The following is a 27,037-nucleotide window of genomic DNA, read 5'->3' on the forward strand; positions in this document are numbered from 1 at the left end:
TACAATTAGTTATCAGTGTTTTTATAAAACATATATTTGCCTTCAATTCAATTAACTTCAGTGTTTGGGTCTGCCCCCAGAAACTTGGGAGTCAGGGATCACATGTCTCTTCTGCCAGGCAGAGCTCTGTTTACAGTCCACACCCAAATTAACATACCCCATTCAATTGCAAGAGTCTATTGTGTCGGCTGAGGTCAGCAGGCCAGGGGGCCGCTCTGCATTTGGTTAGCATGTCCATGTGATCTCCTGGCTTCTTGTGTGGAGTTCTGAGGTGAGAAGGTTTCCCAGTCTCTTGGACTGTTAATGGAATCAGCCTTTCTTCTGTGAACCGCAGGTGTTCATGAATTTTGATTAACCAAAAGGCTTTGAAGTTTCCAGCTGGCTCAGGATCCTTTGGCAACTCCTGAAGTACAGTTCTACTGTCAGAGTTTAGACCGCTAGCGCCGGCTTGTGTCCAAAGCTGGTACTGCACCCATTTTTTAGGAGTTGTCTTGAATTTGACAGGAGGATTTTGCTTGACAGCTCTAATCCTTGCTGCCATTGTTTTGATGGGCATCCTTAAAGTAGAGTGGTGATGTGGAACCCCCCACAAGAAAGTTGAATCTTTAGAGTGGTCTTGTGCCCATGATTTTAGCAACTTGTTGACATCAATTAAAAACGTATTTTGAACTAATTGAAATGGACATTTTGAGCTTGCACTTCAGAGAAACAGCAGTGATTTCAAGGCGCTTTTGATCTAACAGGCACTGCTATTTTTCCTTTGGCACCACCTTTCACCCCTGGCGCTTCCGGTCCATCACGCTTGCACTGGTGGGTGGCAGGTTAGGCGACCATTTTGGTGTGCACAAAACTGCGCAGTTCTCCTGGTTCTGGGATAGAAAGATGGGCGGCGACAGCTCAATCCCCACATCTACCCAGTCTATTGATTTAGTTTTGTTCTGGGATAGAATGATGGGCGGCGACAGCTCATCCCCACATCTACCCAGTCTATTGATTCAGTTTTTGTTGTCGCCTAATAATTCAACATGGGTCAAAACCCTTGACAAAGCATATGCACAGACTTTAACTAGTTGGATATCTTCATTCTTGCTTACAGCTTAAGCTCCTTCATGTTTCAACATCGTTCTCTTTTAGGTTCACAATATATTTATTTGTGGCATTTCGTCTCTTTGCATCATTCACTGGTCGTCATTTCTTCTATCTTCAAGTCAGTCCGGGCCTTCGTGACATCACGATTCGTCTTCCATTAAGGGCATTTTGGGTTCTTCCGGGACTGTACTTAAGCAATCTTCATTTCGTCTTATTTGCTGGCAGGGTTTTCTTAATGGATACCTTACTGTCCATGGTGTTCTTGGTATAGGTTCTTCAATAGGTGCTGTTCTTCTAATGGGTACTGGGCAGAGCCCTACTGCGGCTCCCTGCTGGTTTATTTGCTAATCATACATCACATATCTAGGTGTGAACATTCCTGGTACTTCAAAATGCACGATTGGAGCGCAAGCTTTATTTGGGACCTCAGCTACATAACTAAAGTGCCCGTGGGGTCCGACGGGGCACCACATGAGCGGGGTGCCACCTGGGCCCCTCTGCTGGGAAACAGAGACACTGCATGCTGGGAAACAGAGACACTGCAAAATCAACTGCCCCAACACCTGATTGGCCAGGAATGACGAGAACTGCCCTGAGCAGCGCTCTAACTTCCTGCAGCTTGAGATCTTGCCAGTGTCACACGGGACCTGGGATCCATTGCTCTTCAACTCATGGTATGTGCCTCTTGCCTACTGTGGAACAACTGGAATCTTAATTGCCACACAACTGCATGCCACCCATCTAGGGCGAGGGAGACCCAGACGGCTACTCACCCCCCTCCTCCTTTTTGAACAACTGCCACGCACCGTCCACCATTGCCTGCATCCACAGAGCCAATCCATTCTGCCTCTCTGCCCCATAGCAAACTTCCAGAGGCACAGGCAACCACACACTACAGAAACACAAAGCGCAGACCACCTCCACATCAAGAGTCACTGACCCTACAAAGTCCGCCACTGGGCTAGCAAACCATACAAAGCTCCTTGCCCACTCGGAAGGTAGGCAGAAATTCACGGAGCCCTTGCTACTTACACTCTGAAACGGTGCCCACCTGGAGGCCTGCCTGCTGCTAACTGCCATTAAACTGCGGCGACCCAGACTGAGCCGCTAAAGGAGTACCCGGCAGGGTTGCACGTGGAGACATGCTGCACGCACATCAGGTCCCTCCTAACAGTGCGACAAGGAACTGTGCATCTTCCTTAGGATACCACATCATGTTGCCTACCAAGAACAAATCTATGACAATGGAATCATTTATGGTCCAGGGTAAAAGTTGCAATGCCACACAAGCAGAGAACACAACCAGCAAATGGTGCCCGCAACCCCACAAGACCCGCAGGAGAACCAGGTTCTGGCAGTGAGGGCAGACCTACGCTCATCCATGGAATCAAAGTTAGACAAGGTCAAAATTGAGGTTCTGCTCCTACGGCAGGATGTCAGACAGCAAGCTGAAAGGTTCATGTCCACTGAAGTGCTCCATAAAGAGACATCAGACACTACCAAGGACCTAGAAATGAGGGTCAAGGAGCTTGAAAAACAAAACAACACACTGGAATTGCGTGCGCCAGACCCTACCTCTTACATTGGAAACCTGCTGCTTCAGGAGATTGGGCTAGGCAAGCTCTCACAGAGGTTTGCTATTGAAAGGACCCACTGATGTCTCAAAAAGAAAAACAGCTGGATCACATCCCTGACCGATGACTGCCAGGTTCCTCAAATTCTGGGATAGAGAAGTCGTCCTGCAACACTCTAGAGATGGGGCAATAATACGGGGTAGCTTGAAAATCGCTATCTACCCAGACTATAAACCAACAGTCCAAAATGTCAGGAACTTGTTCATACCCATAAAAGTAACGTTAAGACAACTGGGACTCAAATACATACTTCGAGGGGATTGGGTCCTCCGAAGTATTCCATATCTATGACAGTAATCACCACAGCTGTGCTGCTTTGTAAAATCTTTCTGCGTCGATGACGTCGATACGCCGCCCTCGAGGACCTGTGACGGCCGGAGTCACTGGATGTTCTAAGTAGGACTCACGACGCCCGTAGCCTCAGTTCCGTTTTTTCCGCGAACATGTTCGCTTCGGAGAACTCGGCGCGCCTCGACTCTTTGGAGTTTCTGTTCTTTATCGGTTTTTCGAACCTGTTTGTTGTGAAGTTATCCTTCGTGATGTCTACCTCGTCTTCCACCTTGCGTCCGGGCTTTAAGAAGTGCGGGGACTGTGGGTCCAAGATGTCGGTGACGGACTAGCACGACGCCTGCCTCTGGTGCCTAGGGGAGGCCCATGACACAGATGATTGTGTCGACTGCCAGTCGCATACGTCCAAAGCCTTGCGGGAGCGCAAGAAGAAACTGTCGGTAGGTAAGGTGTCCAAGCCACGGAAGACGAGGTCTGCGGGGCTTTCGACGGACGATTCAAGGGGCGACTCTCTGCATCATCGTCGGAAGTCCAGTGGGTCTCGGCCCCGGAGTAGGTCCAGCCACTACTCTGCCTCTTCGAGGCTCTCCCGGAAGCGCCGTCATTGGTCGCCTTCCCCATCCTCATCCAAGGACTCTGCCCGTCGGCGGGTCGCTTATCCCACCAAGCATGCGACGGCGGAGGAATGGGATTTCTTCGGTAAGAAAATGCTAGCAATTCTCGAATCGCAGGGCACTGGTCCATCTGTGCCTCCGATTGGGGTCGGTCGTGATCGGTCGAGAGACACCGCTCGTATGCCTTCGGGCTCATGTGATTGGCACGATTCGCGGAAAAGGTCCCGATCGGACAAGGGGCATCATTCTCGTCATGGCCATTCCAGGTCCCGGTCCTCGACGCACTCCAGACCGTGTGCACCTGTGGTGTCTTCGAGGAAGACGTCAACACCTGTGGCGCCGAGGTCGTCGACGGACTCTTTTGAGGCTCCGCCTCCAAAGAAGTCTTCAATACCATCGGCGCCCAGGCTGTCGAGGGACATGCTCGGGGCTCTGCCCTTGAGGCCTGTGTCGAAGCCGTCGATGCTGTCGGAGCCGCGTTCGGCGTCGACGCCGATTCACTCGACGCCTTTTGAGGCTGTTTCGACAGGGGTACCCCGGGGCACGGTGGAACCCCTAGAAAGGCTCTGGCCAAGGTCAAGCATGGCTTTGTTCCCCATTCTGTGCCCTCTTACCGCCATCTTGAGTACATTTCAGAGGTGGATGAGGGCTCTGATGATGGCATGGTTCCTGATACGGTGCCAGATGAGATTCTCTTGGGCCATAGTCAAATTGAGGACCTGCGTCAGTCCCTGCATGATGCCAGTGGTCTGGACACCTCTCCAGAGGTGGAGTTTTGTAGACCTGAGCCTGGCACTCATGCTGACTCCTCGTACCGGCGCCTTATGTCTAGGGTAACCGAGTACTTGGGGTGGTCTGCTCCCCCAGGGGATTTTCTTCAGGATGACCTTACGGATATCCTCGACCAAGGTCCACCAACTGACCCGGTACTGCCGTTCCATATGGCTCTAGAGAGGAGGGTGGTGGCGGCTTGGACTGCTCTGGAGAGTCGCCCGGTAGTGGGCAAGTCTTTGCCGCGAAAATACCGCCCAGCCAGTAGCGACCCCTGCTACTTGACCAAGCACCCCACTCCGGAGAGTTTGGTGGTGCAGGCGGCTACAGCCCTAGCAAAGCAGGCGTCATATCCTACCATCCCTCCTGATAGGAATGACAAGCGTTTTGATGGTTGGGCGAAGAAAGTGTTTTCTTCAGGCGGTATAGCGCTTCAGGCGGCCAACTCTGTGTGTGCCTTGACTCGTTTCATGCACACTCTGTGGAACTGTGTTTCCTTAGAGGCTGAGCATATTCCTGAAGTGGACAAACGGGATGGTTTCCTTGCTATAGTCCAGGATGGCAAGGATGCCATGTGAGAGGCTGTTGCAGACCTCCAAAGCTGCAGTAAAGTCGTTGGGCGCTGCAGTTCGACAACCTCCGCCTTTTCGTCCTAGGGGACAGCAATGGAGGGGAGGTTCCTTTCGTTATTACTCATCCTTAGGTAAAGCGAGAGGAGCTGCCAGTCAAAGGGGCCACCGTAGGAGTGCCAGAGGTGGAAAACAAGGTACTCGAGGTGCCAAGGCCGCTCAGGCAGTTGCCTCTTTGCCCTCAGGCAACGCCGCAGCCGCTTCAGCTCAGTCATGAGGCCATGTCCCATGGTTCACCGGTTGGGGGAAGGCTGGTGCAGCATCTTGTAGAGTGGCGTGCCATTACTTCAGATGTGTGGGTTCTGGAGATCATAGCCCATAGCTACTGTCTTCCTTTCCGGCAGAGGCCTCACGACAATCCACTGGGGAATCTCTCTTTGAAAAGTCCGGATCCACTCCTTGCACAGGAAATTCAATCCCTGCTGGAGAAAGGCACCATGGAACTGGTGACTGCAGCAGAGAGGAACAAGGGATGGTATTCCCCTTATTTTTTTGATTTTCAAGAAAGACGGGGGATTGAGACCCATCATGGACTTGCGTGGTTTGAACAAACTCCTCAGGAAGGACAAGATCAAGATGGTTACTCTTTCTCAAGTCCTCCAGGCCCTTCAACTTCAGGACTGGTTGGTGTCTCTTGACCCCAAGGACGCTTATTTTCATGTGCCGATACATCCAAAGCACAAGAAGTACCTGAGGTTCGCGGTTGGCGACGCGCACTTTCAGTTTCGGGTCCTCCCATTCGGAATGACCTCCGCCCCGAGGGTCTTCACCAAGCTCATGGTAGTGGTGGCAGTGCATCTGAAGAAAGGGGGGATTCACGTCTACCCCTACCTGGACGATTGGTTGATCAGGGCGCGCTCTCCCGAACAAGTCCTGGATCATATGTCAGTCACCTGCCACTGCATCCACAAGCTGGGCTTCTCCCTCAACTTAAAGAAGTCCCATTTGTCACCAACTCAGAGGCTCCAGTACATCGGAGCAGTGCTCGACACATCCCTGGGGCAGTGTTTCCCTCCCCAGGTGAGGGCTCATCACATTCAGCAGATGGTGCACAAGTTTCAGCTTGCCCAGAGTCTCCCAGCGTTCGTGTTCTTGAGATTGCATCCTGCATCTTCTGGTGCCAGAGGCCAGGTTGCTGATGAGATCTTTGCAATGGGCACTCAAGCTCCAGTGGTCTCAGTCCTCTGGCAGGATGTTGGACCCTGTTCAAGTGCCGTCCTTGGTCGCCCAGGACCGTCTGTGGTGGGCCGTCGAAGGCAATGTGATGAAGGGGGCTTCTTTTTGGCTACCCTGGCCGGAGGTGACGATTGTGACGGACGCATCCCTCACGGGATGGGGAGCTCATGCCAACGAGTTGACAGTCAGTGGTCGTTGGTCTCCGTCGGTGTCCAGACTCCATTTCAATCTGTTGGAGCTGAGGGCCGTCAGGCTTGCCCTGAAGGATTTTCTGCCGACTGTGTGAGGAAATAATGTCCTGATCCTGATGGACAACACAGTGGCCATGCACTACCTTAACAAAAAGGGGGGGCAGGGTCACTTCCTCCGTGCAGGGAGGTGATGCAGCTCTGGTTCTCGGCAATCCAGCAGGAAGTTTCGATCTCGGCAGTTCATCTGGCTCGAGATGAAAACGAGACAGCGGACGCTCTGAGCAGGCAGAGCGCGATCTCTCACGAGTGTGAGTTGGCTCAGGAGATTCTCCTGGAGATCTTCGCCCTTTGGGGGACCCCTCAAGTGGATCTCTTCGCCTCCAGTGTCAACCGGAAGTGCAAATGGTTCTGCCCGTGGGAATTTCCTCCAAAAGGAGCCTTAGGAGACGTGTTTGTGGTGGAGTGATCTTTCCCACTGCTGTACGCATTTCCTCCAGTCCCCGTCATCCCGCAAGTGCTGCGGAGGTTACGAATGTTCGGTTCCCGGATGATCCTCATTGCTCTGGCGTGGGCCCGGAGGACGTGGTACCCGGACCTTCTCGCTTTGTCCATCTGCCCTCCATGTCGTCTTCCCTACCGAGACGATCTGCTCTCACGGGAGGAGTTTGCGTCCTCCATCCAGAGGTCAGATCCCTCAACCTTCACGCTTGGTTTCTGAAAGGTTGAGGTATAAGGATTGGGACCTCCCTGAAGACGTGATGGAGGTGTTGCTTTCGGCCAGAAGGCCCGGAACTAAGTCCCTGTACCGTTGCCGCTGGCGAAAGTTCTGCGACTGCGCAGGGTTAAGAATGTGGATCCTTTTGCATGCGACATTCCTTTGGGTCTGTCTTTTTTGCTTTCTTTAGCCCACAGGGGCTTGCAAGTGGTTACGGTTAAAGGTTACCTAGCGGCGCTGTCCATATTTAAGCGCTTGTCTGAAGAGTGTTCTTATTTTAAAATTCCTTTTATTTCTCAGTTTCTAAAAGGGCTCACTAATATGTTCCCTCCGTCACCTTTCCAGGTGCCCGGTTTGGATTTGAACCTTGTCCTCAAGTTTCTGATGGGTGCTCCGTTTGAGCCTTTGCATTCTTGCCCTTTGAGACTGTTAACTCTTAAAACTGTATTTTTGTTGCGGTCACTTCCGCTCGCAGAGTGAGTTACAGGCCCTTTCAGTTATGCCACCCTTCACTGCATTTCATAAGGACAGGGTTGTCCTTAGAGTTTGTCCTTCTTTTCTTCCAAAGGTGGTGTCGGAATTTCATTTAGGCCAGAAGGTTGTTCTTCCGGCATTTCATCCTCCTCCACATCATGGTAAGGAAGAGGAGAGGCTCCATAGGCTTGTTCCTAGGAGAGCTTTAAGCTTTTATGTTTCACGCATGTCCCGGGTCAGAGTGGACGATCACCTCTTCATTGGTTATGCTGGTAAGTGTTTGGGACAAGCTGTGACTAAGCAGACTTTGTCTCGCTGGATTATTCTGGCTATTTCTGAGTGTTACCGCTTGGCGGGTAAGGACCCACCGGTCAGCTTGCGGGCCCATTCTACCAGGGGTATGGCTGCCTCATCTGCCATACAGAGGGGTTTCCTATTCGTAACATCTGTGACACAGCCACCTTGGCTTCGGTCCATACTTTTGTACGTCCCTACTCCCTCGATTCCATCCGTGGGCAGGATCTGGCCTTTGGCAAGGTGGTCCTTTGCTACGCAATTTGATTGGGCATTCTAAATTTCTTTTGCTAAATTCTTTTCCCACCTCCTTGCATTGGTACTGCTTTGGGAGTCTGTCATAGATATGGAATACGTCGGAGGATCCAATCCCCCCGAAGAACAAGTTACTCTCTTACCTGGTAACGTTCTTTCGATGGGATAGTTCAACGACGTATTCCATATCGCTCCCTCCCTGCCTTCCCCGCTACAGAATTTCTTATGTGATTGAAGCTTACATTTCCGCAAGGCTTTGTGTGGTTAGACTGGCAGAAAACTGGTGCCACACGTTCTGGGGAAAAAACTACAACTGAGGCTACGGGTGTCGTGCGTCCTACTTATAACATCCAGTGACGTCGGCCGTTGGAGGAGGTCCTCGAGGGCGGCGTATCGATGTCATCGACGCAGGATGCAGACGCCGAAAGATTTTCCGAAGCAGCAGAGCTGTGGTGATTACTGTCATAGATATGGAATACGTCATCGGACCATCCCATTGAAAGAACGTTACCAGGTAAGAGAGTAACTTGTTCTATATCCTACAAGACTCAAAATCCTGTATAAAGGCAAAGCACAATTTCTGGACAGCCCAGAGGCTGCAGCCATGTGAATGGACCATAATGACCTGTCTAGCAAGAACAACTCGGTTCCGCAACGCACAAGGTATATGGTAAGGGCTGCCTGGACTGAGGGCCTAAGCATTCACGCAAAAGACTGAATATGGCAGAGCTGACAGCATTGAGCCCATATACTGCGCTTAACTCATCTCTGAATGGAATAAACTACTGCCACCTAAGTTATCCAGGCTCACTTATCTAAACAAAGAACATGAACCATTGCCTCTATTAATGTCCTCATACTATTGGTGGGAGCGAGCCCCAGCCACTCACTGTTTGTCTTCTCCACCTGCCCAGAAGTTGTCAAAGGGCTCCAGCACATTGCTGGACCATATTCCTGGTACCCAATGTCCAGATCAGGCCTTGGAGGTACATGTTTGCTAGAAAAACCTGGTGTTGTTGGGCATTATGTTCAAGTTCTGTTATTGTTGTTTTTTATGAATAATGCATACAACACGTTTCTAAGGGGTCCCCTCCGGCAGACGATACAGGCACTGAAGGTTCTGAATTGGGGCATCTACAATAATCATGCTTGTGCCAGGACCCTGGCGAGCTCCAAACTATGCTGGCAAAGGCTAACGGAGAAATGGCGTCTGAGTTACACCTACCTATGGAAAAGATGCTTAGGCCACGCGAGGGCCAGCCAAAACTCAGTGCAATGATGACAACCTTAAGAACAGTGTCATAAAATGTGCATGCCTGGGGTTCTACCGCCGTAGAAATAGCTTGAAATCATATATACAAATCAGAAGGATATCCATAGTGCTAATCCCGGAGACACAACTGCTTTCCGAGGGACAAGAGGCGCTACTGACCCAATGGGGAAGGACGGGATACAGGGTCACCTATTCTAAGTTTGCCAGGGGAGTGCTCAACTGGATTGATGGCACACTGCCCTTTCAGCTATTGGAAGTGGAAAGAGATAAGGAAGGGAGATATCTAATTGTCAGGAGGTACCTTGAGAATAGGGAAATTTGCATAGTCAATTCATACTTTCCAAATCTCATAATTCCAGCACCTGCACACACTTTAAGCTTGTAGCAGCCAGAAGTGAGGGCTTTGTCCTATGGGGTGGGGATTTTATTTGCATAAGAAACCCTACGCTGGAAAGATAGTCTCCTCCAAACGGCGGCCTCTCCCTGGCCTCTACTGCCTTGAATATGATGCCAACAGACCTCAGCCTGGTTGATGTATGAATGGAAATAGACCCCAATGGTAGAGGTTATGCCTATTACTCACCCCCCCCACAAAATCTACACACAAATCGATTATTTATTTGTGGGTTAAACACACCTTGCAGAACTCACCAGTGCACAAATCATGGCCCGCACAATGTCGGACCACTCCCCTCTGGTGATTGGATGGTGCCTTGCATATCCTGGAGCCCCTGTACCAACATGTCATCTGCCTACCGGGGCACTAACTGATGTAGCCTTCAAAAGGTCACTGTCAGACTGTCTACTTAAGGCTGTTTGAATAAAACTCAAATGTATTTAAATAAAAGAATTGAAGGTGGTCCTCTTCCTTTAATAGGGGTGAAGGACATTTACATTAGCATAATTGTCTCGCGGAGTGGAAGTGACACAATTTGGCTACCTCACATTCCCAAATCATTTTCAATTATCTATGACTTTCACAGATTGCACGTTATCAAGCAATTCTTTATTAGGCTATGGTGCAGGGCTCAATGTTGACTATATCTGTGAAAATGCTTTGGTTACTATTTAACTTTCACTTTGAAACGTGCTAGACTGTCAGTGCTGGGAAGAGTTTTATGTGTTACACGGTGCACAGAGCACAGCGCTAGCATGTTTGCATTTATTTAAATGTAACCTCCGTCAGCTTTAAGTACACTGAAAGCAAGCTGTAATTCACACCAGCAAACTATATTATTCTATTCTCATTCTATCACTAATATTTTATCAGCCCCTGTGCTCTGTGCACAGAATTTGTTTTCTAAAAACAGTAAAATCTCACTTAGCAATAAATACAGTGTGGTGGCACTGTAACAATTCACACAGCATCTCAAGATATTTTATTTGGAATGAACACCCACTAGTCACCATCATCATAGTCCCTCCTACTCCAGGAACTGATCAAAACAATAATTCCAGGGAACCTATCTATCTACATTTGTTTTTTTTATGCTCACTTTGAATGGTTATGCATGGATTTAGCCAGCATAGAACCTCAAGTGCGCCCATTGAATTCCCAGCCAGCATGTCTCACCTCGTCCCTTCCTCCCTTTAGCAGAAAAGCACATCTGGCTCAGGTTAAGTTAGCTCAGTGTTCCTTGTGGACAAGGCCCAGTTTTTCCAGTTGGTATCCAGATTCATCACCCATGCAGTGGAGAAAGGTGTTCTTCTTTATAACTATTCATTCTAGAGTCTGATTCCAATTCCCTGTGTGTTTCTGTTGTCGAAACATGCAATTTTACCACACTTAAATCATGATTATATTACAGTATTTGATTGGTCAGGTTATGTCATTGGCTTATCTAACAGTCAACACTCCTACTTTAACACACACCTTAATCTCCATTGGATGTTCCTATGTCTGTATATAAAAATGTAGGGAGGATTTGCTTGGATTGATATTGAATTTTAAATCAGTCTCTCTTTCTCTACATGTCATTTCTACAAAAAATATCAAACTCAGATTTCTGTAATCCCTGAATTAAATGAACGCCTGGATATGTAATTTTAATCAATATAGGCAATTCAAATGTTATGCGTAGAGGGGAATCCCACAATCTCAACACACTTTGCTGCTTGATTGTAACAGATTTTGTTGTGGATTTATATTAAAGAACATTTTTTTAAAGGTATGTTTAATGTTCACTTACATGGTCCATGGTTTCTAAGGAGAGTTTCAACCTTATTTTTGTTTCTCTTGATAATGAAACAAATGAGGCAAGCAGGTCTTTCAGTCAATAACTAACCTGGGTGTGCTGACACAGGCCTCTGGTTGGCGGTAGGCTATCCGTCTGATAGTGTTTTATGCATTAACCGATTACAAAGGTCATCTTCTAAGTGCAAGAAGATGTGTTTGAAGTTTGGCACTAGAAAAACAGACCTGGTGGTTATCAGGCATTACACTGTAGATTAAGGTTTTGGAATTTTAGATTGTATTTATTAGGATGTCTTGTGTTGGGGTTACTTATTAACATAGCGAGTCTGTTTACAGTGCCTTTTGTTCTGGGAATCAATTTATTTATTTATTTTTTTACTATGTTTAAATGCACGCACTGGATTATGGAAGGTTCAAACCCTGTGTGTTGTTAACTTGAATATCCAAAAAGGATATACCATTGCCACAGCTACATTGAAAACCATTGATTTACCACCCACTTAACTGTAATGTATGAGATTTGAAGGGTACCACATTGCTATAAGCTTTGTACAATAATATGTCAATTGTTCGATAAATACATCGTTTTTATTTTACTGGTTCAACTGCTTTACCTAAAATGCATTACCACATTACAGGAGAACTTTATATACAGTGATGATACATTTGCAAATTCTGCATGGGAGGCACACCATTCAAAACCAATGGCAACATTCTTTGAAATGACAGAATAATTCACATGCCTTTTATAACTTTAAAATTAACATTTATGTAGCACAGGCCATGGCCTCTTACTTGGTTAATTACATTTGTGACCTAATTTGGCCTTGGTATTTTTGGATGTGTGGTTTCCTGATTAGTAGGGAACAAATCATTATCGGTTGAAATGTAATACTGCTCTGCCTTTCACCAATAATTCAGGGTTTTATATTGCCTTTGATCACATTGTTCCAGTGCAGCGGGCACAGGCAGAGCCTTACTAAATGCCATTTGTGGCATTCTGTCTTCCAAGGGAACGTGTAAATATATTCCATAGGTGAACCCTTGCGTGATTGCTGATGAGAAGCACACAGTATAAATAAAGTGATGCGTTATTCTGGTGCCTATCCATTTTAAATTAAATCAGTCACCATTTGTCTTTGATTTTCCCTTACAAGTCACAATGTAAACACATTTTACATTTCAGATATGTAATAATGGATATGACCTCGCTGTGCTAAATCAGTGAGGCTTGTGTGCTTGTGGGGATGGATGGGAGTTGTGCGTATTGCAATGAAATGTAGTAACTCCGTAGTAGAGTTGGCTCAATTTAAGCCGGATGTTATATATATGAATCTCGCCCTCTCTTCAGCACGTCCCTGCATGGACCCAATGCCATCTGCTGTGAAAATGACTTAGCATCCAAAAACAATCTGTACCCAAGAATTACTGTCAGGGCTCGAGTGCTACAAAAAAAGGGTGGGGGCCTTTAGCATGCACAATAGGAAGAGACGTCACATGAAGTGCAGATATCCTGAAGGGAAATATGGAAATTGAATTCAACTTGTTTTTCTGAATTGAAGAATGGGGAACAGGACAAATAAGCCTTGGCCAAGAGAACATATTGTACTATTACATTGTTGACCAAGTATACAGAGAATACACCGTTTATACATAAACATCTGTAACAAAACATCATGTATAGCAGACTCTCGATATGATCCATTTTATTGTTTCATGAGGAGAGGTTCTGTAGTTAAGTGTCTCGCCACCCAGCCACACGACCTGGGTTTGAATCCCGGCCACGCCATTTTGCATGTAAAATGGCTACAGCAAATTATTGTATTTTTACATTTCTTAAATAAACAGGGGGGCGCGGGACACCCTCTCAAAAAGTGTGCAGACTCTCACTATGAGGCATTTTACTGTTCAAGGTTGAGAGATTATTTAGTTTTGGAGCTAAGTGTATTGCATTCCAGCCACACAACCTGTGTTTGAATCCCAGCCATTTCACGTAAATTAGCTAAACAAATTATTGTATTTTTCAAATTCGTTAAATACACAGGGGGTAGCGTTCGCTCTCTCAGAAAAGTGTGCGGATGCTGTCCACCCGCGTGCTTCCTCGACTGGTACCCCGATTACTGCTCCGCGTTCTCCTCATACACCATACTTTCTCAGCACATGATATCATCTAGTGGGAGGAGACTGGCCAGAGCATTGAGGTGACGATTAGGGACGAGGCTATGGGTGGAGTAATGGCCGGCAAAGGGATAGGTGTTTAAAAAAACATGTGTTGTACCAGCAATGTGGGATGAGCTCTGTTGGATGTTACCTCCCTTGTTGTATGTTTGACCATTCACCTGTTTATGCTGTACTTGCTTCGTTATAAGATATCTTTTCTTTTCTTTTATTGGTTCTATCGATGTGTTATTGTTTTGTTTACTACTTTGGAAACCGATAAATAAAGTCTTTAAAATAATAACACGGGCTAAAATAACCCTATGCTTTATAGAGAGGACTTGAAACTTTCACAAGTCACATTATAAACCAACATGTAAATATTTAAATCGTTATATTAACATGTTTGTCGAAAACAGTGTGATTTTAGCTTAATTTTTGGTCCTCAACTGAAGTGGTAAAACCAATGGCAGATTGTTTAGGCGCATATCTTTTTGAATTCTGACACTTGTAAGCTTTTGCTTAAGGTTGCGAAAATAAAGCAACTAAAAGAAACGCACATCTAAAAGGGAGCACAGGAATCCCAAAAGATGTTATTAAGTGCAGTGTGTTTCTTATTCCATATGTTTGCATTAAGCCCATTTAAAGCACTGTCAGTTTTGGCAGATGGGGTGACTATAGTGCATGTAGGCAAAGTGATCTACCTAAGATTACACAATGTGGTCAATTGGACTAAGCCTGGATTAGTTAACTAGATCCCAAGAAGTAGGGGCTTCCTTATCCCTAAGGAAGACTGTGCGTTTCTCAGACAGCGATTACGTCTGAACGGCCGCATGGTCCAGTCCAGTGCCGGTCCACATGCCAATATCACTGACAGTCACTGAGCCATGGCACAGCAATACGCCGTGCGCTCTTTTCCGATTGCTAGAGCTTCTACCCTCGTATCCCTGGCACACCCATCCTGCTGGCTTTGTGGTGGGGCACGGGGAGAACAGTAAAGTACTGCATTCTCCGGGACCAGACAACTCAGCAAATGCATTGGGTACCTGGTATTCAATGGCAATTAATAGCATGAGAGAGAAGAACTCAATATGCTGTAGCAAAACTGGAGCTACGATACTAACAACTGGTATTTAATGAGAGTACCTGCAAATGGTGTTGGTGTGACCCCCTTAACGCCTCATGTGTTTCTAATCACATTCTCTTCTGTTTTCTCTGCAGGATTTTTCACAGAAGCAGGGGCACGATGAAGACGCAGTGCACCAAAGCCTTTTGTTGTGGCACTCTTAATCACCCATCACCGCAGTGACGCCTGACCCCACGGTTACAGGGCATTCTTCGGTGTCTGAAGCATCCAGTCAGGTAGGCCTGGGTTCACTTTGTATTTGTGCTTTCTCATACCGGCTGGGTGCTCCCATCACACACGTAGCCAGCTGTATCTTGTTGACCGTCAACACTTCGCATGTTGCTTTATACCGGCTCAAACATACGACGCGAAATGGGACATGACATAGACAGCCCGGCAGGCTTTCTGCGGCCTCATAGGCTGGGAATGGCTGACCGTGTCGCACGTGACGTGGACTCACTGGGCAGCCTGCAGCGATTGTTTTGCTTCTTGGTGTACGGTCCTCGTGGGCCCCTTTGTGCTGCCGCGGTGCACTCCAGTGATTCGAGAGGCCTAGCTCGTGCTCAGGCGCGTGGCAGTGTGTGCCTGGCTACCCCGCGGGGCATCTTCTGCACTGCGCGTTTTGTCACAACGGAAACGTGCTAAGTGAAGGCGTGCACCTATTTCCATTTCTATGGTGGATAATTGATGACAATGCAACTTCATGAAAACGTGTTTTGAAAATGTTTTCTCCATTTAGCCACCGCGTAAAGATCAGCGCTGGTAATTAATAATAGTAATCATGACAATTATTTATTTTGTACATTAGTGGCTTGTGAACCTATATTCAGCAAGCAGGTGGAGTTGTACACTAAGTGGGGATAGCACAACTTGCTCGTCACTGGTAATCCATGTGGTGTGTGGGATACAGGTGCAGTGGCTGGATTTTTCTTCTGTTTGGGAATTTGATGGGCAAGGTGCATTATGGTGACCATGAGCAGAGATGAGGAGTAAGACTCAAGGGAGAAGTCAAAGGGCAATGGGCCGCAGGCCCTAGAAATGTCCATTGCATCAACATTGGTTGAGCCAATAAGAAGAGTTGGTCTCAAGCCGGCAACCAAGCAAGTCACTGGGCCAGAAGGCGACATTGTGTTGGGAGAAATCTTTGGGAGAATTCTGTTGGCCCGAATTGAAACCTGGATCGGGGAACAGTCGATTCTCTCGGACATCCAATCTGGGTTTCACCCTGGAGTGGGTACAATCGAACAACGATTCAATCTCTACATTTTAGTGACCAATTCAGTTTTTTGTCAGGGCGAGTCAGTTCATCTGGCTTTTATGGACCAAAGCACACCCTTTCCAGTGATCCATCTCTCTGCCTGTTTTATTCAGTCAGAGAGTTGTATCATTTGGAAGGTCTAATTTGACCTGCCTACAATCAAGTCGTGTGAAGATAGGATCCGGAAAAAGCCCTACCAAATTGTATCCTTTTTTGGTTACTGTATCCTTTTCAGTTGATACTTTGGTGATTTATGACAGAATCAGAAGCCACGTACGGATCCTATAACTGTTTTGACTCCGTTAATTTCTGACTTGAGAAATGAAATGATTACGGCACAGGATATGCTACGGCATCGAATGGATGTTATGCAAGATGCCATGCAAGTCACTCCTCAGGGAGTACAGATTCCAGCAGCCATTGCATCTGGATCTGGGACTACGACACCATCAGTATCACAGGAAACTCTTAAAGTGGTTATGTCCACACAGTTTCCCTTGGCTCCTCCGGAAAGGTTCACAGGTGATCCTAAAACCTATAGAACCTTTGTTAATCAGTGCCGACTTCATTTCCTTTGCCGGCCTAATTCATTTCCTGATCTTACTACTAAAGCAGCGTTCGTGCTTTCTCATTTGGGGGGTACAGCTGCTGCTTGGGCAAATCCTTTATTGGAGTCAAATAGCCCCTTGTTGTACGATTGCGATGATCTTCTGGCGGCTATGAACAAAGTCTTTGATATGCGCTATGCTACTCAAGCCACAGATCTGGAGTTGTTGAATTTACAACAAGGTACTCAACCTCTGTTGGCTTACATTGCGCGATTTAACCAATTAACGGCCGGAACCCGATGGCCGGAAGACAAGAAGACGGCTGTTTTCTACAAGGGTCTTTCAGAAGAACTCAAGGACGCTTTGTCTACGGTTCCAGTGGTTCCTACAGGTTTTTCAGAATTTCTTGATTTAATTTTACAAATTGACGCCCGAAGAAATGCCCGCAAAGGAGAGAAAAAACCTTTTTTTCCGGCACCAGTTCGTTCTGATACACCGGCACATTCTTCGAATGATCCTGAACCAATGCAAATTGGCGCAGTGAGAGGCCTGTTGTCTAAAGCCGAAAGAGAGAACCGAAAGAGAAATAACTTATGTATGTATTGCGGTTCCTCTGAGCATTTATTGGCGGCATGTCCTAAAAGACCAAATAAGCCTTCGGGAAACGCCAAAACTCGACAGTAGCAGGAGTCCCTGTGTCGAGTGTTACATCGGACTCCATTACATTTCCAGCTCATGCACCGATAGCTGTTGAGATGATTTTACGTTTCAATGATCAAGACTTGGCTTCCAAGGCTATGGTTGACTCGGGAGCCACTAATAATTACATTGATATCACATATGCCAAGAAATGTTCTATACCCCTTATAAACAAAAACAAACCTGAAACTGTTAATACAGTGGATGGATCAATCTTGATTTCCGGTATGGTAACTCAGGAGACTGTACCTATTCAGATGACTTTATCAAATGGTCATTCGGAGGAAATTGTCTTCGATGTCATTGCGGCTCCTCAATACCAAATAATACTTGGATTTAATTGGTTGACTCTTCATAATCCCGCCATAGACTGGGTTACGGGATTGATCCAATATCCTTCAGTTTTTTGTAACGAACATTGCTTTACCAGCCAGGTGGTATCAAATAAATCACATATGTTGGCCTCTATTGAGGGAATCTCTGCTATCAATGTGGTACATCAGAAAGGTACGCATATACCAAGTGAATATGCAGATTTTGCCGATGTGTTTGACAAAGGTCAGGCAGAACAGCTTCCTCCACATAGGCAATATGATTGTCCAATTGAATTGATTCCTGGAGCTAAAATTCCTACTGGTCGAGTTTATTCTTTGACTCTCAAAGAAGATGCTGTCTTGAAAGAATATATCGATAAAGCTCTGGATATGGGATTCATACGGCCATCTCAATCGCCGGCTGCTTCTCCATTATTCTGTGTTCCAAAGAAGGAAGGATACCTAAGGCCTTGCATTGATTACAGGGCTATTAATGACATCACCATAAAGAATCAGTATCCTTTACCATTGATTAATGTCCTGTTAGACCAATTAGGAACTTCCAAGTACTTCTCTAAATTGGATTTGCGCGCCGCTTACAATCTGGTTCGCATTCGTGAAGGAGACAAATGGAAGACCACTTTTAAGACGCGGTACGGCCTTAACGAATATTTAGTGATGCCTTTTGGTCTTTGTAACGCTCCCGCCACATTTCAGTTCTTCATGAACGATATCTTCAAGGATATGATGGATCAATTCGTGGTGATTTACTTGGATGACATTTTGATATATTCATCATCCTTTCCAGAACATGTTAAACACGTCTCAGCTGTCTTACAAAGACTTAGAGAGAATAAACTTTTTGTTAAAGTCGAGAAATGTGTTTTTCATACACAAGAAGTGGAATTTCTGGGTTATGACATTACCAATCATGGTGTTCGAATGAGTCATTCTAAAGTGAAAGCTATATTGAATTGGCCTATCCCACACAATGTCAAGTCACTACAGTCATTTCTAGGATTTGCGAATTTCTATCGCAGATTTATTCGTTCTTACTCCAAAACAGTGGCCCCATTGACAGCTTTAACTAGCTCTAAAATTCCATTCTGTTGGAACCAGAATGCCCAAGCCTCCTTTGAGAAGTTAAAAGAAGCATTTACAACTGCACCTGTACTTCAGCATCCTGATCGGATGGTCAGTTTATCGTTGAAGCAGACGCATCCAGTGTCGCTACAGGAGCAGTACTCTCGCAGGTTTGTGCAGAAACTAAGGAGGAGCATCCAGTTGCTTTCTTTTCACGTAAACTTACCCCTTATGAACAGAACTATACTGTCACTGAGCGTGAATTACTTGCAATCAAAGATGCTTTCCGAGAGTGGAGACATCATCTTCTTGGGGCCAAACATCAGGTGATGGTGTATTCCGATCATAGAAACCTTCAGTCTTTTAAAACTATGAAATGTCTCACAGCTAGACAGGCCAGATGGCATGTTTGCTTTGCTCAATACGATTTTCAAATTACTTATCGCCCTGCCAGACAACATGTCAAATCTGATGCTTTGTCTCGCATCGGTGAAGAGGTGAAAGAAGAATCATCGGTACAAAATAAGCTGTTGGCAGATCACATGATATGTAGTTGTTCTGCACAACCTTCTCTAAAAAACGACTTACAGGAGTGGGTGAAACTAAATCCACAATTGATCCAAGAATTGAACATTGATTTATACAATGGTTTGCCTTTTAAAAAAGGAGTACTCTATCTACCAACTGATACCATGCAGAAAAAAGCGCTCAGTTGGGGTCATGATTCTTTGATTGCCGCCCATCCTGGACAGAAGAAGACTCTAGAGCTATTGAAAAGATGGTGTTGGTGGCCGTCTATAACACAAGATGTTATAAATTATGTTTCAACATGTTCGGTATGCAGTCATTGCAAGACTACTCCTGGCAAACCAGTGGGTTTACTCCAGTCTCTACCAGTTCCCAAAAAACCATGGGACATGATATCAATGGATTTTGTGGTTGAACTTCCAAGAAATAAAGGCTACGATACCATATGGGTGGTGGTGGACTACTTTACAAAATTGGCGCTTTTCATTCCCTGTATTGGTGTACCAACAGCTGCTGGTCTGGCTGATCTATTCATCCGGCATATATTCCGGTTTTTTGGTCTACCTTCAGTGATCATCACTGACAGAGGATCACAATTTGCGTCACGTTTTTGGGAGGCACTAAATTCGGCATTATTAATTGATGACAGGTTGTCTAGTGCTTATCACCCTCAAACGGATGGACAGACTGAGAGAGACAATAGCACTATGGAACAATATCTGCGATGTTTGTGCTTGCAGTTTCAGTCAGATTGGCTCAATGTTTTGCCGGCAGCAGTGTTCGCCTATAACAATTCCTATCATAGTGCTATAGGTACTTCACCTTTCTATGCTTTGTATGGGCAACACCCACGTTCCATTCCTTTTGACTCCAGTTTGTCTTTGGATACTCCTGCAGCAGGACGTACTTTTAGGGATCTTAAAAGTCTACAGAAAAAAGTTGAGCAGCAATTGGAACAAGCTAAAAAACGAGACAAGTACTATGCCGATGCTCATAGAATTCCTGCACCTGTCTACAAAGCAGGAATGAAGGTATGGCTGTCCACAAAAAACTTGAGAATACCCGGCAAAAGGAAATTGTTGCCTAAATACATTGGGCCATATGAAGTTCTCCAAGTTATAAATCCGGCTGCTGTCCGTCTGGCTTTGCCACAACGGTGGCGAGTGCATCTCGTTTTCCACGTATCGCTCATCAAACCGTGTTCGGATGCTACTAGATTACCTGTACGGCCTGTTGCTATTTCAGTGAAAGGGTCAGACGAATATGAAGTGCATGACATTCTGGACATGAGGTTGCGGTCTGGAAAACCATTTTATCTGGTAGATTGGAAAGGTTATGGTCCCGAGGATAGATCCTGGGAACCTCTGTCGAACATTCATGCTCCTGCTTTATTAAGGCGATTCCACTCGAAAAGGGGAGTAGCTGCTCCTTTGGGGGGTGGCACTGTCATGCCTGCCGGAGAGATGCAGGAGTAAGACTCAAGGGAGAAGTCAAAGGGCAATGGGCCGCAAGCCCTAGAAATGTCCATTGCATCAACATTGGTTGAGCCAATAAGAAGAGTTGGTCTCAAGCCGGCAACCAAGCAAGTCACTGGGCCAGAAGGCGACATTGTGTTGGGAAACAATGCTGCATGATTTTCCACTGTATGTTGAGACTGCGTAACAGAGAGAGGACAACTCTCAAGCTTGAGATACATGTTGCTCTGAAGAGCCGGTGGGGGAAGCACCCAATTACAGGTTAGAGGTACACTTCCAGGGCCTCATCTCTGCCAAGAGCGGTTCAGGGTCTTCCAGGGATGACAAAGATTAGCTGATTTCATTCTTGTGGACTATAATAATAAGGGCCCTCCCTTCACGGGGAAACATCATTAAAGACCACATCATAATGCTTACCACATCGTCACTATATATTGCAATACGTTCCTTTCTCCAGCATTGGATCTTTCATGGATTCACATGCTTTGAATATTCCCCGTCGTCAGGCTGGGAATCCCCGGTACATTATATAGACCCTTTCCCGTAGGAAAACTTTTTCGACGCTTATGCGTCCTATCCACCTCGTTTTGTATCATGCGTGCCCGTGCCGTCAGGACGTCATGATATAAATACAGGCCCCGCCCCCGCGCTCCCTCAGATTTCAACCGTCTTTCAAAGTAGTGGGATCCTCGTGTTTTACTACTAGTGAAAACTAGGTTGTTTTTTCTGTTTCGCTTCGGCGAAGTTCAAATTCTGGAAAATTATGTCTGGAAAGGCGTTGTTTCGCCCGTGTGCAACCTGTGGCCTAAAAAAGGTTTATGAAGGAGACGGCCACATGGACTGTATCTACTGTCTCCACCCGCACCACACGGCGGATACATGTGAGATATGCCAGGGTTTCTCCCAAAAAACCCTTAAGGACCGTAAAAGAAGGCTGGTCGACTGGCTTAATGACGGAGCGGGTGCCTACCCGGCTTCGGAAGTTGGCTCCACGGCCTCCAGGGGCAAGTCGGAGCCTCCATCAAAGAAGGTACGGCCAGCAGAAATTCGCGCTGAGGACAAGCATAAGGGGAAACATGCTGGATCCTCCTCATCACATAAAAAGCCCTCCTCCTCCTCATCATCTAAGACGGAGAGGCTAGCGCTGTCAAAATCCTCCTCAGGGGACCGTCCCAGGTCTTCCATGAGTCGAGACGCTTCAGCCGGGAAGTCGGCATCGAAATCGACGACGAAGTCTAAGGGCTCGACGACGACGACCGGCTCGTCGACCTCGGTGTCATTGACGATGCCTATTACCGCTCAAGCAGCAGCGGTTGGGATTCCTTCGTCGACGGAGACTCAGTCTATGGCCTGGCTGCCTGAGGTCTATGACCCGATCCCCCCTGAGGTCTTACTGGAGCCAGACACGGCCTGCTCGGCGGAAGGGGAAGGTGACATGGTTCTGCAGCCATCGGATTTAGGCTTACGGCCTTCCACGTCGACGACGACGACGAGTGTGTGCGGGGGTATGGTACCTATATCATCCACGTTACTGACCCCCCAGACGGTTTTGTCTCTGGATGTGCTTAATACTCTCCAGAAGCTCCTCCAGCGGCTGGATGCGCAGGTCCCTCAACCTGGGACGTCATCGTCACTTTTGTCTGTACCTTCCGTCGACGAGCAAACTTGTACTCCTCGCTCGACGACGAAACACCCATCGGCTCCCCAGGCGGTAAAAGATCGTCCTCGAGCTCAGGAGGAGGGTGAGTTGTCGGAGTCCGACTCTATACTGGATGACTCCGGGTCAGACATCTCCTTGTCACCGTCGAGGGACCCAACATGGAACTCGGATGTAGAGTTGGAGTCTACGAGGAGCCAGACACAGCCATCTCCCCCTGATGATGTGGGAGCCTTCCATGCAATGATGGGGAAAGCTTGTTCTGAATTCGGCTTGATTCCGGAGGAGCAGAAGAAAGACTGTTTCCTTTTTGACCATATGGGTCAAAGGAGAAAATCGGTATTTGCCATCCCAATCCTTGACCATGTGTGGCAAGAAGGTCTCAAGACGATGCGCCATCCGTTCTCGGAGCCAGCCATAAAGGGACGGATCGAGAAAAAGTTTAAAGCTCCGGAGTCCACTCCGAAATGTCTAACATCACAGCCTCTGTCTGACTCGGTGGTGTCGGCGGCAGCGGCTAGGAAGGCCAGGGTCCAGCAAAAATGTTCAACGCCACCTGAAAGCGAGGCTAGAAGGCAGGACGCCTTTGGAAAAAAGGTGCTCTCGGTTGGAGCGACGACAGTAAGAGCAGCCAATTCCTTAGCGATCGTGTCACGATATGATAGGGAAATGTGGCACAAACTAGCCCCTATCCTAGAACACCTGCCAGACGAACACCGGAAAGCAGCTATGTTACTGGTGCGGGATGGCGAAGAGGCCTCGAACCACGCTATTAATATCGCAGTTGACCTAGCAGAGTCTGGTTTTAAACAAATCAACCATGGAGTAGTGCTTCGTCGACAAGCGTGGCTCAAATGCACTACTTTCCGTCCTGAAGTACAGTACAAAGTCCTGGACATGCCATGCGAAGGGGAACACCTGTTTGGCGAAAAGGTTGATGAAGCGCTGAAAGGGATGAAAGAAGACACGGATACTGCTAGGTCCCTCGGCGCCCTTCAAACGGGTAGAAATTTTCGCTCTTTTCGCCCCTTCAGGGGTGCTTCTGGAAACTCCCGCTTTGGAGCCTCGAGGGACTGTGGATTTAACAGGCCCTCGTACTCTTCACAAGGGTTTAGACGAGCGTCCCAGTCGGCACGTAGAAGCAGGGACTATCAAACCTCCAGGCGGCGAGGCTCAGCAACCAATGACGGCCTTCGGAACGTCCTGGGGGGTCGAGTCTCTCATCACCTCGACCGATGGAAATGCATCACCACAGATCGATGGGTCCTAGACACGATTCGCATGGGTCATGCGCTGCAATTCAAAGACAAGCCTCCGCGTCTTCCCCCTTTATTCTCGACACAGCCCCACCTCCGAATCCTACGACAAGAGGCGGCGCTTATGTTGCGAAAAGGGGCGGTAGAAAGAGTTCCTGTGGCACAGGAAGGACAAGGAGTTTATTCCAGGTTCTTTGTTGTGAAAAAACCAAACGGCAAATGGAGGCCCATTCTCGACCTGAGGGTACTCAACAAGTGGCTAAAGAGCCTCAAATTCAAAATGTTAAAGCTCCAAGAGGTTATCAGGTCGGTGCAACCCATGGATTATCTATCATCACTAGACCTTCAAGATGCTTATTTTTACATCCCAATTCGCCCACGACACAGGAGATATTTAAGATTCGTCGTCGGGAGAAAGCATTTTCAGTTCAAGGTCCTCCCGTTCGGGCTCAAGTCCTCCCCCAGGACGTTCACCAAGTGCTTGGCCCCTATAGCGGCCCATTTAAGGAAGGATGGTCATCATGTCTATCCATATCTAGACGACTGGCTGGTCAGAGGTTCATCCAAGGAACAAACACGAGACAGTCTACGAGCCACAATGTCCATCTTACAGGAACTGGGCTTCGCAATAAACTTCAACAAGTCCTCTGTAGAGCCTTTGAGGACCTTGGTCTTTCTAGGAGCGGAGTTTCATACACACACAAGCCTGGTGAAACCATCCAGCGAAAGAATTCAGAAACTTCTAAACAAGGCGTCGGAATGGAGAGACGGTTCCAAAGTCTCAGTGCGCAAGTACATGTCCCTGCTAGGGACCATGTCGTCCTGCATTCCGTTAATAAACAACTGCCGTCTGTTTATGAGGCCTTGCCAGGAATTTCTAGCGGACCGTTGGGCGCAGAGCAGAGGTCGCTGGTCCGACAGACTGGTCGTCGACGAACAACTAGTTCAAGCACTCGGCTGGTGGAAAGTGTCGACTCATCTAACGAAAGGAATGCCTCTACTGGAACCAGAGTTCCAAAAGACGGTGGTGACGGATGCATCGCTGAGCGGATGGGGAGCTCATCTGAATACGTTACAGGTACAAGGCCAGTGGTCTTTGCAGGAGTCCTCCCTGCATATCAACCTGCTAGAACTGAGAGCAGTGCGATGGGCTCTGAAGTCTTTTCTTCCTCAACTGAAGGACTCGGTGGTGCGTGTCATGAAGGACAACACCACTACGATGTTCTACTTGAGGAAACAAGGAGGGACACGTTCCAGGTCCCTATCGACGGAGGCACAGAAAATCTGGCATTGGGCCCTACAACACAACATGCAAATCTTAGCGTTCCACCTACCAGGAGTGAGAAACGTGGAAGCCGATGCCCTCAGCAGAGAAATGAACGAAGTCCACGAATGGGTGCTGAACGACCAACAACTTCAACAAGTATTCAAGGAATGGGGACAACCTTCCATAGACCTGTTTGCAACGAAGAACAACAAAAAATGCCATCAATACGCAAGCAGATGGCCTCAACAGGGCTCACTGGGGGATGCGTTCTCATTCCCATGGAGGAACAAATTCCTGTACGCATTCCCTCCATTTCCCCTTGTCCGGAGGACGTTGCAATGGATCCTCAGGTACCCATGTCGGGTAATTCTGGTGGCCCCATACTGGGCCAGACAGGTGTGGTTTTCAGACCTACTACACTTAGCAGCGGCGGAACCAATGAGATTCCAGAAGGCCCCCGACCTTCTGTCTCGACAGGAGGGTGTCGTTTGGCATCACGACCCGGACAGCCTCCAGTTGACAGCCTGGCTCCTGACTTCGCCGAATTTGGTCGGCTAACGATTCCGGAGGACTGTCGACGTATCCTGCAAGCGGCAAGAGCACCTTCCACAAACGCCTCATACGCGTACAAATGGAAAAGTTTCTGTCAATGGTGTGAGGATCAACCAGGTTTGGTCCCGCAGTCGATTAAGCCGGAACAGCTCCTTCCATACTTGCTGTTCTTAGCTCAAAAGGGCCTGTCGGTGTCGTCAATAAAAGTACACCTAGCAGCCATTTCCAGGTTTACTCGTCGACGGCACTCGGCACCATTGTTCAGCGACCGCCTGATTAAGCACTTCCTTAAAGGCCTCTTTCGGATTTTCCCTCCAGAGAAGAAATTTCCGCCGGAGTGGAGCCTCAATCTGGTCTTAACGTCTCTTATGAAGCCTCCTTTTGAGCCAATGTCATCATCGTCTCTAAAGTTTCTGTCGTGGAAATTGGCCTTCCTGGTGGCCATCACTTCAGCCCGACATATTTCAGAAGTTCAGGCTCTAATGGTAGACCCACCATACTTGCGGTTTTTCAAGACCAAGGTAGTCCTAGCCACTAACCCACAGTTCATACCAAAAGCTCCTTCAGTGTTCCATAAACACTCCTCTATTGTGTTACCTATGTTTTTTCCGGAGCCATGCTCGGGAGCGGAGCGCATGCTACACACATTGGATGTAAAAAGGGCTCTCAAGTTTTATCTTCATCGTACGCAACCGTTCAGAGAAACGAGACAGCTGTTCGTGGCCTATGGTTTGGGTGCTAGAGGAAAAGCCATTTCAAAGCAAGGACTATCAAGATGGGTGTCATGTACTATTTCGTACTGCCATTCCAGGGCAGGGAAGCCTCTTCTACGACGGCCAAGAGCTCATTCAACTAGAGCAGCGGCATCGTCGACGGCACTGTGGGCCGGAGTCCCTCTAGGGGACATCTGCATGGCGGCTTCCTGGGCGACTACACACACCTTTACTCGCCATTACTGCCTGTCGCAGCAACATGCCGAAGACACCCGGATGGGACAGGCGGTGCTTCGACACCTATTCCAGTAAGGTAAGCCCCGGCTGCGGGGTTGCATCCTGTGGAATTTATGACTGTATGTGGTCCGTTTTTTCCTATGTTAACTATTACTGATGTATACATGATCATAGGGAACGGCCTTTGCGAAGAAAGTATATGGGTTTGCATGCACGCCTCCTCTTGGGGGTAGTACTGCTATGTAATCTATTCAAAGCATGTGAATCCATGAAAGATCCAATGCTGGAGAAGGGAATAGTTTCTTACCTGTAACTCCATTTCTCCAGCATTGGTATCTTTCATGGATTCACATGCGCCCACCTGCCTCCCCTGATCATGCAAACCCGTTACCCCACTACTTTGGGGGCCGAAATCTGAGGGAGCGCGGGGGCGGGGCCTGTATTTATATCATGACGTCCTGACGGCACGGGCACGCATGATACAAAACGAGGTGGATAGGACGCATAAGCGTCGAAAAAGTTTTCCTACGGGAAAGGGTCTATATAATGTACCGGGGATTCCCAGCCTGA

General features: G+C 47.5%; 1 protein-coding gene across 1 annotated transcript in view; it reads left to right on the forward strand.

The window, feature by feature from the left end:
* LINGO1 (leucine rich repeat and Ig domain containing 1) overlaps nucleotides 1–27,037 on the forward strand; it is a 6,683,609-nt gene that overhangs the window by 1,177,392 nt on the left and 5,479,180 nt on the right. The window contains exon 2 of the mRNA XM_069624566.1: nucleotides 14,976–15,116. The gene's annotated coding sequence lies outside the window, so the exon portion shown is untranslated. The remainder of the gene's footprint in view (nucleotides 1–14,975; nucleotides 15,117–27,037) is intronic.

Source organism: Ambystoma mexicanum, chromosome 11, assembly GCF_040938575.1.
Source record: "Ambystoma mexicanum isolate Mex_15411 chromosome 11, UKY_AmexF1_1, whole genome shotgun sequence".
In the NCBI taxonomy this organism is placed as follows: Eukaryota; Metazoa; Chordata; class Amphibia; order Caudata; family Ambystomatidae; genus Ambystoma; species Ambystoma mexicanum.